The sequence below is a fragment of the Tamandua tetradactyla genome, chromosome 19, assembly GCF_023851605.1.
Source record: "Tamandua tetradactyla isolate mTamTet1 chromosome 19, mTamTet1.pri, whole genome shotgun sequence".
NCBI classification, from domain to species: domain Eukaryota; kingdom Metazoa; phylum Chordata; class Mammalia; order Pilosa; family Myrmecophagidae; genus Tamandua; species Tamandua tetradactyla.
The window spans coordinates 248,183-263,423 of NC_135345.1; the positions used below are offsets into that span (position 1 = coordinate 248,183).

Here is a 15,241-nt window from a genome sequence, read left to right on the forward strand (position 1 = left end):
TAGCTATTCAGGGTCTCTTTCCCTTCCAAATAAATTTGATAACTAGCTGTTTGAAGTCTTCAAAGTAGGTTGTTGATTGGTATTGCATTGAATCTTTATATCAGTTTGGGTAGAATTGACATCTTAATGACATTCAACCTTCCTAGGTCATTTTTAATTTCTTTTAGCAATGCTTTGTATTTTTCTGTGTAAAAGTCCTTGACATCCTCTGCTTAGGGTTATTCCTAAGATACCTGATTCTTTGGTTGCTATTTTGAATGGATTTTTTTCCTTAGTTGTCTCTTCAGATAGGTCATTGCTTGTGTGTAGAAACATTACTGATTTTTGTACATTAATCTTGTATCCCACCACTTTGCTGAATTTATTAGCTCAAGTAGTTTTGCTATAGATTTCTCGGGGTTTTCTAAGTACAGGATCATGTCATCTGCAAATAATGAAAGTTTTATTTCTTCCTTTCCAGTTTGGATGCCTTTTATTTCTTTCTCCTGTCTAATCACTCCAGCGACGACTTCCAGCACAATGTTGATAATAGTGGTGACATAGGGTATCTCACCGTTGTCTCATTCCAGATGTGAGGGGAAGTTTTCAGTCTTACTGGGAAGTATGATGCTGGCTATGGGTTTTTCATATATGCCCTTTATGATGCTGAAGATAATTCCTTTGATTCCTATTTTTTGAAGTATTTTTATCAGGAAAGGATGCTGACTTTTGCTTAATGCTTTTTAGCATCAATCAGTATGATCACGTGATTTTTCCCTTTCACCACCCTTGCTTTCCTGGGATAAACTCCACTTGGTCATGGTGTATAATTCTTTTAATGTGTCATGGGATTTGATCTGCTAGTATTTTGTTGAGAATTTTTGCATCTATGTTCAGTAGAGAGATTGGTCTGTAGTTTTCCTTTTTTTGTAGCATCTTTATCCAGTTTTGGTATTAGAGTGATGCTAGCTTCATAAAATAAGTTATGTAGTGTTCCTTTTTTCCTCAATTCTTTTGAAGAATTTGAGCAGGACTTATGTTAATTCCTTTTGGAATGCGTGATAAAATTCCCCTGTGAAGCTGTCTGGTCCTGGGCTTTTCTTTGTGGGAAGGTTTTTGGTGACTGATGGAATCTCTTTCCTTGCAGTTTGTTGAAATCTTCTATTTCCTCCTGAGTCAGTGTAGCTTGTTTGTGTGTTTCCAGAAATTTGTCCATTTCATCTATGTTGTCTAGTTTGTTGGCATGTAGTTGTTCTATAATTTAAAAAATTTCTCCATGACCTATGGTAATGACCCCCTGTTCATGTCTGGTTTTGTTTACTTGCATCCTCTCTCTTTTTTTGTCAGTATAGCTAGCGGTCTGTTTTGGTTTACTAAAGCTACCAGAATGCAATATAACAGAAATGGAATGCCTTTTAAAAAGGGAATTTATTAAGTTGCAAGTTCATAGTTCTAAGGACATTAAAATGTCTGAACTAAGGTATTCAGGGAACGATACCTTGACTCAAGAAAGTCTGATGGGTCTGGGACACCTCTGTCAGTGGGGAAGGCCCATGGTGACATCTGCCAGCTTTCTCTCCAAGCTTCTTCAGTGCCTCCCCGGGGGTCTCTTGGTTCTGGCGGCTCTGAAGCTTTTTCCAAAATGGTTCCCTCTTAAGGGGCTCCAGTAAGCAGCCCCACCTTGAATGGGTGGAGACACATCTCCATGGAAACCACCTAATCAAAACGTCCCACCCACAATTGGGTGAGTCACATCTCCATGGAAACAATAAAAAAGTCCCACCCAGCAATATGAATGAGGATTAAAGAACATGGTTTTTCTGAAGTACACAACAGTTTCAAACCAGCACAGTGTCCCTCATTTTATTTTCTCAAGAACTAATTTTTGGTTTTGTTGATTCTATTTTTTAATTTTTTTTTTTGGTCTTCAGTTCATTTATTTCCTCTTTAATCTGTTATTTCTCTTCTTTTATTTGTTTTGGGGTTAGTCTACTGTTTTTTCTCCAATTTCTCCAGGTAAGCAGTTAAGTCCTCGACAATTGCTCATTCTTGTGTTATAATAGGCATTTAAGGCAATAAATTTCCTTCTCAGCACTGTCTTTGCTGCATCCCGTTAATTCCGATATGTTATATTCTCATTATCAATCGTCTCCAGATACTTACCGATTTCTCTGGCAATTTCTTCTTTGATTATTTTAAAAATGTGTGTCTAGTCTCCATATATTTGTGAAAGGTCTGGTTCTTTGGTGATTATTAATTTTCAGCTTCATTCCTTTGTGGTCACAGAAAGTGCTGTGGATAATTTCAATCTTACTACATTTTTAAAGACTTATTTTGTGTCCCATCGTATGATCTATTCTGCAGAATGTTCCATGACACTAGAGAAGAATGTATATTCTGGTGTTTAGGGTTGCAATGGTCTATGTATGTCTATTAGGTTCAATTTATTTACCAAGTTATTTGACTTCTCTGTTTCCTTGTTGATCCTCTGTCTGGTTGTTCTATCTATAGAGAAGAATGGTGTATTGAAGTCTCCTATTCATATTGTTGAAACATTTGTCGCTCCCTTCAGTTTTGCCTATGCCCATCTCAGGTACTTTGGAGCTCTTTGATTGGGAGTGCAAACATTTATGATTGTTATTTCTTCTTGGTGACTTGTCCCTTTTATTAATGTTCAGTGTCCTTCTTCCACTCTTATGATGTCTTTATACTTAAAAGTCTATTTTATCTGATATATGTATAAACAGTCCTGCTTTCTTTTCATTACAACTTGCCTAGAACATCTTTTTCCATCCCTTCACTTTCAACATATTTGTGACCTTGTGTCTAAGATATGTCTTTTGTAAACAGCATATAGTTGCATTAAGTTTTTTAATCCATTCTGCCAATCTCTATCTTTTAATTGGTGACTTTGATCCATTAGTGTTCAAAGTTATTACTGTAAGAGCAGTTCTTGAATCTACCATTTTGTCCTTTAGTTCTCATCAGCTCTATGTATTATTTTCCCACTGGCCTATTTTGAAGACTGAGCTGCAGGATTTCCTGATGAATTCGATGGAGGGACATAGAAAGAGGAACTGAGTGTGTCCAGATTTGGGGGCCCCAGTTACAGGAAGGATGGAGCTGATGTTGGCTGGAGCAGGGAGGACTGTGGGGGGAACTGGCTTGTGGGGGTGCCGCAGGAATGCGTCGGACCCCCAGTGTCCACAGGGGTCTAAAGTCTACTGCTGGGACAGCAGTTCGGTGACTGCTACAAGAGAACAGGACCCCCAGGACTGAGGTTTTGCGTTGTTCTGGTTTTCTTCTTTTTTTTGTTTATTAGAGTTGTGGGTTTACAGAACAATCATGCATAAAATACTGGATTTCCATACACCCACAGCTTGCAGTGGTGCATGACATGCGTTACGACTGATGAGAGCATATTTTCACCGCGGTTCTATTACCCAGAGCCTAAGGTTCGCCAGCTCCCTCCGGTGCCCTGCCTCAGGCCCACTGGCCAGCCCTGCGCACACAACCCTCTTGGCCTGGTCCTCTCTAGCCACCCCCCATTTCTTCGCTTCCCTTTACAGTAAAACTCCTTGAAAAAGTTCTATCTGGTCTTGAACCCGAACAATCAGGTTTCTGCTCAAGGGCACCAGCTCTCGGCCCTCGGGCAGCTGCTGGCCATAGCCGCTCCCGGGCTCCCTCTGGCCTTTCTGCTACCCTCGCCCCTCGGGGCCCCGCATGGCCGTCTCCGCCCCTCGGCCACAATCCCGTGTCCACGCCGGCCTGCGGCCCCGCGCCCCGCTCCTACCCGCACCCCACTGACTCCTGCCGCAGCTGTTGCCCCTGCAGTAGGGACGCCAGAGGCCTGGACGTCACGGCCGCTGCCCAGCACGAGCCCTGCACCCAGGGGTCCGGCGGCCGGTCAGCCCTGCCGCCCCCCGCCCCGGAGCCCGGGAGCGCGCTTGGCGTGGGACTCGAGGGGGACCGCGGGACGCAATCCGCAGAGCGACCCCCGGGCCGCACTGGCCGACCGGGCTTCCGCCCGCGCTTCAGCCCGCAAACACAGCCACCCGCTAGCCACGCCCACCCGGGCCACGCCCACCTGCAGGCCCCGCCCCTCGGGCCGCGGCGCAGACGCCCGTCGGCCCCTCTCGCCGGAGCGCGCCCGAGCGCGCCGGGAGGCGCGGTCTGTGGAGCCCGGCTGGTCGCTGACCACGCCCACCCATCAAGCCCCGCCCCTCGGGCCCTGGCGTAGACGCCTGCCGGCACCCTCGCTTCACCCTCCCGCGGCCCTTGGCCTGTGGACCACGCCTATAACCCCGCCCCCACGACTCTGACACGCCCCCTCCACAACTGGCCCCACCTCAGTCTTGGCCGGGGGGAGGGATCAAACCCACTCAATGCGCATGCTCCAAGCGCGGCGACCCCGACTCGGCGCTCGGCTCCGCTCGGGCATTTCCGCCTCTTTGTTTTAAACTCCGGACGGGTTTTTTCCTCCTGGTGTTGGGGGGCACCCGGAGGGAGCGGCACCCCGTCTGCCGCGCTCGGCTCGGCCCCCGCGTGCGCCCCGCTCGCCCGCGGCCTGGAGATCGCAGGTCGGTGAGTCCGCGTCCCCGTCCGGCCTGGACCGCGGCGCCCGTTCCCCAGGCCGAGGCCGAGGCCCTCCGGGTCCCGAACCCGCGCCCGTGCGCCCCTCGTCGGCCGGTCGCCGCTCGCCCACACCGCTTGGCCAGCCCCAGGCCGGGGCAGGAGCAGGGAGGACCGGGCCGCGGGGCTGGCCACTGAGGGGGGCAGGGTCCTGGGCTGGTCACCGAGGAGGGGCCGGGACTGCGGGCTGGTCACTGGGAAGGGCAGGGTCCTGGGTTGGTCACCGAGGAGGGCAGGGTCCCGGGGCTGGTCACCGAGGAGGGCAGGTCCTGGGCTGGTCACTGAGGAGGGGCAGGGTCCTGGGCTGGTTACCGAGGAGGGCACGTCCTGGGCCGGCTACCGAGGAGGGACAGGTCCTGGGCTGGTCACTGAGGAGGGGCAAGGTCCTGGGCTGGTACTGAGGAGGGCACGTCCTGGGCCCGTTACCGAAGAGGACATGTACTGGGCTGGTCACCGAGGAGGGGCCGGGACTATGGGCTGGTCACTGAGGAGGGGCAGTGTCCTAGCTGGTCACCGGGGAGGGCAGGGTCCTGGGCTGGTCACTGAGGAGGGTCAGGTCCTGGGCTGGTCACTGAGGGGGGGCAGGTCCTGGGGCTGGTCACTGAGGAGGGTCAGGTCCTGGGCTGGTCACTGAGGGGGGGCAGGTCCTGGGGCTGGTCACTGAGGAGGGGCAGGGTCCTGGGGCTGGTCACTGAGGAGGGTCAGGTCCTGGCCTGGTCACTGAGGAGGGGCAGGTCCTGGGCTGGTCACTGAGGAGGGACAGGTCTCAGGGCTGGTCACTTAAGAGGGTCATGGTCCCAGGGCTGGTCACTGAAGAGGGGTCCTGGCCCTCTTCAGGGTTGGTGACCAAGGAGAGACCCTGGGACTGGTCCACAAGGAAGGCTCTCAGGGAGGACTGAACCCGGGAGGGCTGGGCAGGACCAATCCCCAGGAGGCGGGGACACTTGGACAAGTCGCTGAGGGGCACCTAGAGCCCAGTCTGGGCCAGTTGTGCTGGGACCCCAGTCCAGGGACACAGACACCTGAGTCTTCCCACCCTTCCCACACCCATCTGCTGTGAAGACCCTGGGCAGCTGCCATCCTGGTCACTTGAGCCCCCACAGGTGCCCAGCTCCATCCTCTCCCCAAGACCCCCGAGGACCCTGGGCCAGCCCCTTCGCCCTTCAGCCCTTCAGATATGGCCTTGGCTGGGGCCTGGACAGGGGTGAGGCTGGGTTGGGACCCATCCAGCTGGCTCTGGAAACTCGAGTGCAGGTGTTCCTGGTCCACGCTGGTTCCAGACCCAGGCCAGCCCCCTCCCAGGACCACTGCCATTTCCTTGCCTGGGCCCTGCAGCCAGTGTCCGGCATTGTCAGCCACTGCTGCCCTCCTGTCCCCTAGTGGTGGTGCTGAGGAGCCCCAGGCTCAAGGTCACAGAGCACAGCCACCACCTGAGGGGAGAGGTGTTTCACAGCCCCGGGACTCCAGGAGCACATGGAGGAGCGGGGTCCAAGCCGGGAGTGTGGGTTCCCGGGGTTTTGGGGACCCGCCGGCCCCTTGTGGGAGAGTTGGAGCTGGCACAGTTGAGTGTCGGCAGGTGCGTCAGGCACCCCTCTACTGCAAAAAAGAAAATAGTGAAGGACCTTGTAGGCGGTATGACTGAAACCCTTGAGTTCAGCCTTTCATCTCGAGCTTGTCAGCGTTTTGCTTTTATTTAAAAATGGCAGTGAATAAATAGGAGCAGTTTTGTGTTTCATGGAGCACTGAGGAGCTGAGAGTGGTGTCTGCTGCCTGTGGACTTTGGAAGGGCTCCAGGGAGCACAAAGGGGAGTCGGATCGGAGTCCTGAAGAGCGCCAGGGCCCCAGGACAGGCCGCCTGGCACGAGGTCAGAATACACGTGGGTGGTGAATAAACGGATGCACAAGTCCATGAACGAAGGGTACCGTAGGCTTTTGGAAAAACCACTTGAGTTAGGATTGCTGATTTATCTAGAACTTGGGCGATAGGATGAAATAAATGTGAAACTCCAAGCTACCTGAACTCCGAAGAGAGACACTGAACTCATCAGTTTAGTGTTCGATTTTGTGCTGTACTTCACTTAGTTATTTAGAAGAAAAATCATTTTAGATTTCTAGTTGCCATTTCATAGTACCAAATCCCAACCAGATTGGGTTTCTAAATGATCCAGTTCAAGAAACTTATTTGCCAAATATAACCACACTTCTTCTGATTTTTTTCTTTGACATTTCACTTTTGTTGTTTTTTGAAATTGGCTTTCTGAAATTTTTGGAAAAGACTCGGAAAACTAATTCAAATTTGGTTAGGCTTTTAGAATAATTTTTCTCATTTTTTTTTTTTTTTTTGAAAGTGTGATGTTGCTGGTGCTTGTATTATTTACCTGTTCCTGTACAGCAAATTACCTAAATGTGATGGTTTGATGCCATTTATCATCCCACAGTTTCTGGGCATCAGGAATCTGGGAGGGGCTTAGCAGGTTCTGGGGCAGCAGGAACCTGGGCTCCCCCTGCCCCTCGGGGTGTCGCCCAGGACCCTCTGCCCGTGATTGGAACTACTTATTGGGATTATTTGATTTGGGTTATAAAGCAAGGTTGGCTTTTTGGTCTGTACTGTTGCTTGTTAATCTTTTAAATAGCAGGACTTGTACTTGGTTGACTTTTTCAGAATTGAATTTAAAGCTGAGAATGTAATTTTTCTTTTACTATTGGAAGATGTTGAGATTTAGGGATAGTTTCCTTTGGTTTGTCTCCTCCTTACTACAATTCTGATTTTTGCAGTTAATATAACAAAAATGCTGCTAATTCATTGTGCTTCAGAAGGTAGAACTATTATTCTTCAGCTCTAGAAATTAATATTTTATCCTTAAAGTTAAAAAAGGTGTAGCCTTTAAAAATAATTTTAAAACTATCTTCTGAGCTGCCACTTTTCTCCCTACAGAACAGAATTATGTGAAACCCAAATGACAAAGAACACCAAAGAAAACTTAACAAGCAGTGAGAGAGGACTGAGGTGTAACGCCTGCTGCCTGAGCAGAATACAAGACCCATAGACAAGCACCCAGACTCATGAGAAAACAGTCCTTCCCACCGACAGTTCGGGTGACTTGTTTTCTTGGAGAGAGCCTCTAACATTTAGGGGGAATTGATGGAATGGAGGCTAATGGGATATTTTTGCAAGTGCATTAATATTTGCCGGGCTTTGCAATGTTAGCAGCCTGTTCCAGCTGTGTAGTAAGAGATATGCAAAGGTGAGGAGCTAGTCCCAGACCTGGGAGCCTCCTGCCGGCCAGCCGGGTGCTCCCAGATGCCCGTCTGTGCTAGGTGTTAGGTGTTTGGTGATGAGTGTGGGCAAGTGAAAGTTGGCCTTTGCGTGCCAGCCCTGTGCCGAGCCCCTATCCCGAATCACCACGAGTCCTCAGCCGCAGGGACGGAAGGAGCAGAGGATGACCAGCCCCTGCTCTTTTTATTTCCAATGATTTTGTTTTACTTTTTCACCCCAGTTTTTATTAGGAAAGAAATCATAATGCAGAGAAATGGGAGGAGCTGTATAACACACGCTTGGTGCCTCTCTTGGATGCATGGTGTTCGCTTTGCCATGTCTGCTTGAGTGCTGTTGCAGGCATAGTGGCCTGTGCTGCCCAAGGTGTGCCCTGAGCTTGTGGCCCTCTCTGCAAGCACGGAGCTTTGGCACATCACGGGCAATGAGCGGTGTTTCCGAGTAGCTGACGTCCCATCTACCTCACCTGTCCCAGCCATCTCAGGAATGCCTTCCCTCTCCCACACCCTCGGGTCTCCTGCATTGTGTGGTTGACTGGTCTCCGTGGTGCGTGACTCCAGGCTCCCTGCTTCCCCCAGCCTCGGCTTTTCCAGGCCATGGGAAGTAGGTGGGAGACTGGGTCGGATCCAGGTGGTGAGTGGAGTATGGTCCCGTGAGGGCTCTGTGGGCACCACTGAGCCCCCATGCTCTGGGGGCGAGCCGTACTCCTGGCTGGGAGTGACCTGCCTTGTTGAAACAGCGGTCACTGGACAGAAAGCTCCACAGAAGCGATTGCCTGATGACGTCGAGTTACACTTTATTTCCGTTTCCGACCCATCGGTGTTCCTCTTGTGGCCATTTCTTTCTGTTTCTCCCAGGTACAAAGGGTGAGTCAGGCTCGACTCTCTTTCATTACTGTTATTGGACTTCACAAAAGGGAACAAGTAAAGAATCCGGAATGAATGGAAATAAGACTTCTGCTGTCAAGTCACAGGTCCCTCCCATAGAGTAGTGGGTGACCTAAGTTGTTTTAGAACTGGAGACTGTAGCCCAACTGGAGTCGGTTTATTTTCCCCGCAAAGCCTGGGGAGAGAGTGGACATTCGGTCAGAAGAGCAGCTTAGATCCAGCTTCAGTCTCTGCCGTATTAGCCAGTTTCTTGTCTCAAAACTTGGGAGAATAGTTGCCTTATAGATTTGACGGCCATACTGCATTTTAAATCCTTGGAAAACTGGCCTTTTTTCTGTGAGCTTCTTCTCTGTCTCTGAATACCATTATGTGGGTTCCCCATTGCTACAGAACGGATTACCACACAGTGGGCCACACCATCACCCCTTAGTTAGCGTGCAGCCCGTTGGCTGGGCCTTGGGAAGCTGGGATCAAGGTGTTGGCCAAGACTGTGGTCTCCACTGGGGCTCAGAGTCTTCTTTGTAGAAGCCACTGACGTTGTGTGAAGGACGGAGGCCCCATTTTCTGTGCCTGCTGGCTGCTCTCAGCTCCTGGAGGCACCCACAGTGCCTTGCCTCGTGGACCCATCGGCAGTTCACATGCATGTCATCTTCTCCAGGCTGGCCGGCATGCCTCTGCCTTCCTCTGGTGCGCTCAGCTGGAGAAAACACTCTGCTTAAAGAGTTCACAAGGTTTAGGTCTGGCCCACCCGGATAATCCCCTTATGTTAAGGCCAGCTGGTTCGGGACCTTCATCAATCTACAGAGTCCCTTCCCAGCAGCACTTAAATTAGTGCTCGACTGGATGATGGTGAGGAGGCGTGTGTACAGCAGAAGCCAGGAATCTTGGGGGTATCTTAGATTTTTGCCTAATGCAGCCTGCCCTCTGGCCCCCCAAAATTCATAAGCCTGCCAAATGCAAAATAAATGCACGCGCTCCAAGGTTCCCAAGGGTGTCATCCCTTCTGCCATCAGAGTCCCCTGTCTCTTCTAAATCTCATCTGCTCAAAAGTCCAGACCTTCTCATTTAAACCACCCAGGGCTGGTAGGGGAACGGTTGCTGGGTGTAGTCTGCAGCACAGCGCCTGGGCCCTGCGAGACCAGGAGGACTGGTTATCTGTCCCCAACACGCTCAGCAGACAGGAGTGGCAAAGGCAAAGGGTGATTGACGCAGACGTCCCAGTTCCCAGGGGGCAAAATGGAAGTTGGAAAGGAGTCCCTGATCTAGGCTGCTTGGAAAGCCAGGGGGCAGACACAGCTGGACTCCTCGATTGACCTCAGGCCTGAGGGCTCTGTTTCTTTGCCTCCCCCTTGGTGCGCCTGGTTCCTCCCTTTGATTCTTGAGTAACATGGCATGCGTTTGCCACAGAATGCAGGGGCCTGCTTCTGCCAGTGGGAGCTGGGGCGCTCAGCAGCCTTCCTTCCCTTCCACCCCCTTTTCTTTCAGCCCGGTCTGGTGGTGGTTTTTGTTGATAGAATTTTCTCACTAATTCACTCCTTGGACAGAAACCCATCCTGCAGATCTTTCTGCCCCTGCCTCAGACCTCCTGCTGGGTGGCTGAGGGACCTGACCCTGAGCTTCCTGGAGGCCCTCAGTTGATGGAGCAGGTCTGAGGCTGCCCTTGTCTCCTGAGTGAGCACTCTGACCGTTCCATCCTTCTGAAGTTTTAGCAGAAGCCGAGGGGCTGTAACCTGGCCCTTTTCTTTAGAGTACCTGTTCCTGACAGCACATCTCTTCAGTTTCGTGTCTTTTGCCATTTGGAGAGGCTGAGAATTTTTAATATCACCCAGTCCTGGTTTCTCTTTCACAGCTCTTCCCTCGATTTATATCTTTCCTCTCACATTTTACTGTCAGCAGAAAGAAGAAACCAGAAGAAACACTTTGCTTGGAGATCTCCATGGTCTCTATCCAAGTTCAGTTTCAGAAGGTCTGCTTTCCACACGGTGGCTCGACACAGTTTTGCTGAGCTTCCTGCCACCACGTCACCAGCATCCCCTTCAGTTTGCAGTAACGCATCTCACCTCGGAGCTGCCCCTGGCAGCGTCTTTAACGTCCATATTTCTGCCAAGGCCTATTCCATAAAGCTTCTCAAAGCTCGTCCTGCCTCCGCCCACTGCTGGACTCCAGAGCTTTTGGCATCTGTCACAGCAGCCTCCTGCTCCAAGGCAGCAATGTCTGTGGTCGTTTTCCGTGGCTGCATAACGGATGACCACACACCTGCGGCTTCAAACAGCACCTTTATTAGCTCACAGTTCTGAAGGTCAGTGGCCCAGGCACAGCCATATTTACGCTGCTATACGTGCATCTGTCTGTGCTGTGCATGGGCTGCACTTTTCTGATGTACTAGGTGGGGATTTAACTCACCCACATCTCCAATCTCTTCCTCCCCACTCTCCCAATACAGTTTCTGTTTTTTTTTAATTTTTTAACTTTTTATTTTGAAAAAACTTTCAAATTTATGGGACAGTTACAAAAATAATATAAATCCCATACAGAGAACTCCAGCATACCTGCTCCCCTGCCACACATGCAGCTGCAGGAAGTTACGTTTCGCTGGATCATTTTATTTATCCGTCAGTCTGTCTGCCTGTCAGTCCATTCTCTGAACACCTGAGGGTAGGTTGTATGCATCATGCTCCTTGCACACTTAATACTGCCAAGTACATTTCCTAAGAGCAAGGATATTCACTTATGTAACACCTTAAGTGCAGTCATCCAGTTCAAGAAATTTAGCATTGATATAAAGCTTACATTCTGCATTCCAGTGTTTTCACATATCTCAGTAATGTCCCTTTGAGCCTTTTTCCCTCCCTTGTTAGATCCTATCCAGGACCATGTGTTGCCTTTGATTGTCATTATCTCTTAAGTTGCTCTTTCTTTCTTTCTTTTTTTAATTGTGGCTCCATTTATATAATAAAAACTTCCCCATCTCAACCACCCAAGCACACCATTCAGTGGGATTAATCACATCCACAACACCGCAGCACCTTTACTGCCTTCTGTCATTAAACCTTCCCACCTCCTCAGGGGGAAACCCTGCACCCGGTATACATCAACCACCCTTCCCCGTTCTCCGTACCCTTGGCACCTTGTGCTCCAATTTCTGTCTCTGTGAGCCTGCTGGTCTCTGATATTTTCCTTGCAGTTACCATGGGCCTTAAATTTAACTTTTTAAATTTAACATCCTAAATCTAACAATCTTGTTTGTTTTGATACCAACTAACCTTCAGTAGCATAGACAAACTCTGTTCCTGTACCTCTCTGTCTTTCCACCGATAAGTGATTCTTGTCACAAATGACATGTTTATATGTTACAAGCCCAAAACCACTGATTTATCATCATTTTATATGTTTGCCTTATAGATTTGGTAGAAAGTAAATAGTGAAAATAATGGTACCTGGTATTTCTATTTACCCATGTCATCTTTACGGGAGATCTTTATTTCTTCATGCATCTTCGATATAGTGTCCTTTCCTTACACCCTGCCCTCTTTAGCATCTGTGCTGGTTTGAAAATATTATGTACCCCAGAAAAGCCATGTTTTAATCCTGATGCAATCTTGTGGAAGCAGCTGTTTTTTTTTTTAAATCCTAATTCAATACTGTAGGATGGAAACTTGGTTAGATTATCTCCACAGAGATGTGACTTGATCAGTTGTGGGTGTGACCTTTTGATTAGATGGAGATGTGACCCCACCATCAAGATGGGTCTTGATTAGCTTACTCTAGTCCTTTAAAAGAGGAAACATTTTGGAGAAAGTGAGATATGACAGGGCCAACAAAAACTTCAGAGCAGAGCTGACACAGATGCCAATACTTGGAGAACAGAGACACAGATGTTTGCAGATGCTTAGAGCCCAGCAGACATCGCCATGAGATGTGAAGCAAGCCAGAGCCTGGAGAGAGCCAAGGGAAGCCAAGAGATGAAACCCAGCCCCGGAGAAGCAAAGTGAGGAGCCCCCACAGGAACAGAGGCTGAAAGCAGCAGAGCCCAGGGGCAAGGGACCTGCAGCTGCCAGCACGTGACTCCCCAGCTGACAGAGGGGTTCCTGACCCATTGGCCTTCCTTGAGTCAAGTTATCTTTTCCTGGATGCCTTAGTTTGGACATTTTTACTTCCTTTGAACTGTAAATTTACAACTTATTAAATTCCCTGTTTTAAAAGCCATTCCAGTTCTGGTATATGACATTACAGTACTTGCAAACTAAGGCAGATTTTGAGGCAGCTTACTAACTGATACGGATTTTGGTACCAGAGAAGTGGGGTGCTGTGATTTGCAAATACCAAATATGTTGGAAAGGCTTTTTAAATGGATAAAGGGAAGATTCTGGAAGAGTTGTTAGGAGCTTGATAGAAAAGGCCTGAAATGCTTTGAAGAGACTGTTGATAGAAGTGTGGACTCTAAAGATACTTCTGATAAGGTTTTAGGCAAAAATGATAAATGTGTCATTGAAAACTGGAAGGAAGGTATTCTTTGTAGATGGAAGGGAAAATTTGAGAGTGATAAACTTAGATATTTAGCAGAAGAAATTTCCAAACTAAATGTGGAAAGTACAGCCTGATTTCTCCTAGCAGCTTATACTAAAATGCAAGAGGAAAGACATATGTTGAAAACTGAACTCTTGGGTACAAAGAAAACAGAAATTGGTGTTCTGGAAAATACTGGGCTGACAGAAGGTGAGACCCCAGTGAGCAGGGCTCCACGTGAGGATTTAAGCAAACATAGAATCATTCAGCCATTTCAGAAAAGGCGAGGATTGGAGATGGAGTTATCCAGAAAGGATTTGTGGAAAGTCCTTTTGTCTGATGGGCATGATGCCAGTGTACTGCATAGAAAACCAACAGGAGTGTTGTGGGGTCTGTATAAATGGAACCACTGCTGGTCTGGACCGAAAGGGACAAAGTGAAGGAAAAATGTCTTCAGAGGCAGGATCGTGGACGTTCAGGTCTGGAGCTAGGAGAGCTGAGCACCCGTAATGTGGAGAGGGTGGATTTGCCCTGAAGGCAGAGGGTGGGCCTCATGCTTCATGCTCAGGGAGAGTTGTGCCACCTCAGGCCTCAGAGAGGGTGGAGCACATCAAAACTGGAGACTGGGGGAAGCCTTACTGCCACCCCATTATTCTGGAAGGGTTGAGCGTGTGCCCCGGAGATGGCAGAGAGCTGGGTGCTGCACCAATGCTTGGAGCTGAGAGAAAGGTGGTCTCCCCAACCAGCCCCAGTGTTGCACTCACCCCAGCATTTGGAGAGAGGTGGGCCGCTGCATAGGCCTTGGAAAGGGTGGGACTGACACTTTCTTTTGTGTATTTTTTTTGTGTGTGTGTGATTGCTACTTTCTAAAGCCCCGAAGATAAATGACTCAGATTTTGAAATCGAATGGACTTTGCCCTGCAGGTTTTCGAAACTGCTTGGGTCTGATGACCCCTGAGTTCCTTCCAGTTTCTCCCTCTGGACATGGGAACAGGTATCCTATGACTGTCCCTCCTTTGTATGTTGGCAGCAGATAACTTGTTCTGAGTTTCACAGGTCTGCAGCCAGAGAAGAAAAATTTTTTTGCCTTAGAACAGACCATGCCTGTAACAGGCTTTAATGGAATTTTGTACCGGCTTTAACTTTGTATTGTATTTCTATTGTTACTGAAGTGTTTTAAGGTTTTTGTGATATTGTGATGGAGTGAATATATTTTGTATAAGGAAAACACATGCCTTTTGGTGGGGGTCCAGAAGGTGGAATGTACCGATTTGAAAATATTATGTGCCCCAGAAAAGTCATGTTTTAATCATGATCCAGTCTTCTGGAGGCAGCTCTTTCTTTTAACTCCTAATTCAGTAGTGTAGGTTGGAAACTTGATTAGATTATCTCCACAGAGATGTGGCTCAATCAATTGTGGGACCTTTTGATTAGATGGAGATGTGACTCCACCCATTGAAGGTGGGTCTCTTGATTAGTTTACTGGAATTCTTTAAAAGAACAACTATTTTGGAGAGAACAGGAAATGACATGGCCGACAGAAACTTCACAGCAGAGCTGACACAGATGCCAATACTTGGAGAACAGAGACACAGATGTTTGCAGATGCTTGGAGCCCAGCAGACATCGCCATGAGATGTGAAGCAAGCCAGAGCCTGGAGAGAGCCAAGGGAAGCCAAGAGATGAAACCCAGCCCCGGAGAAGCAAAGTGCGGAGCCCCCACAGGAACAAAGACTGAAAGCAGCAGAGCCCAGGGTCAAGGGACCTGCAGCTGCCAGCACATGACTTCCCAGCTGACAGAGGGCTCCTGACCCATTGGCCTTCCATGAGTTAATGTTTCTTTCCTTGGATGCCTTCGTTTGACGTTTTTATAGGCTTAGGAACTTGTAATCCTTTAACTCCCCTTTATAAAAGCTGTTCCATTTATGGTATACTGCATTCCGGCAGCTTCACAACTAATACA

At 48.8% G+C, this 15,241-nt stretch overlaps 1 protein-coding gene across 3 annotated transcripts in view; it reads left to right on the forward strand.

The window, feature by feature from the left end:
• The first annotated feature begins 4,299 nt into the window (after window positions 1-4,299).
• Window positions 4,300-15,241, forward strand: part of PCGF3 (polycomb group ring finger 3) — an 89,630-nt gene continuing 78,688 nt past the window's right edge. Inside the window, exon 1 of one of the 3 annotated variants that reach the window (XM_077136170.1) lies at window positions 4,300-4,559. The gene's annotated coding sequence lies outside the window, so the exon portion shown is untranslated. Of the gene's footprint in view, window positions 4,564-15,241 lie in introns of all 3 variants that reach the window. The other 2 variants (XM_077136169.1, XM_077136167.1) reach the window with 2 other exon arrangements.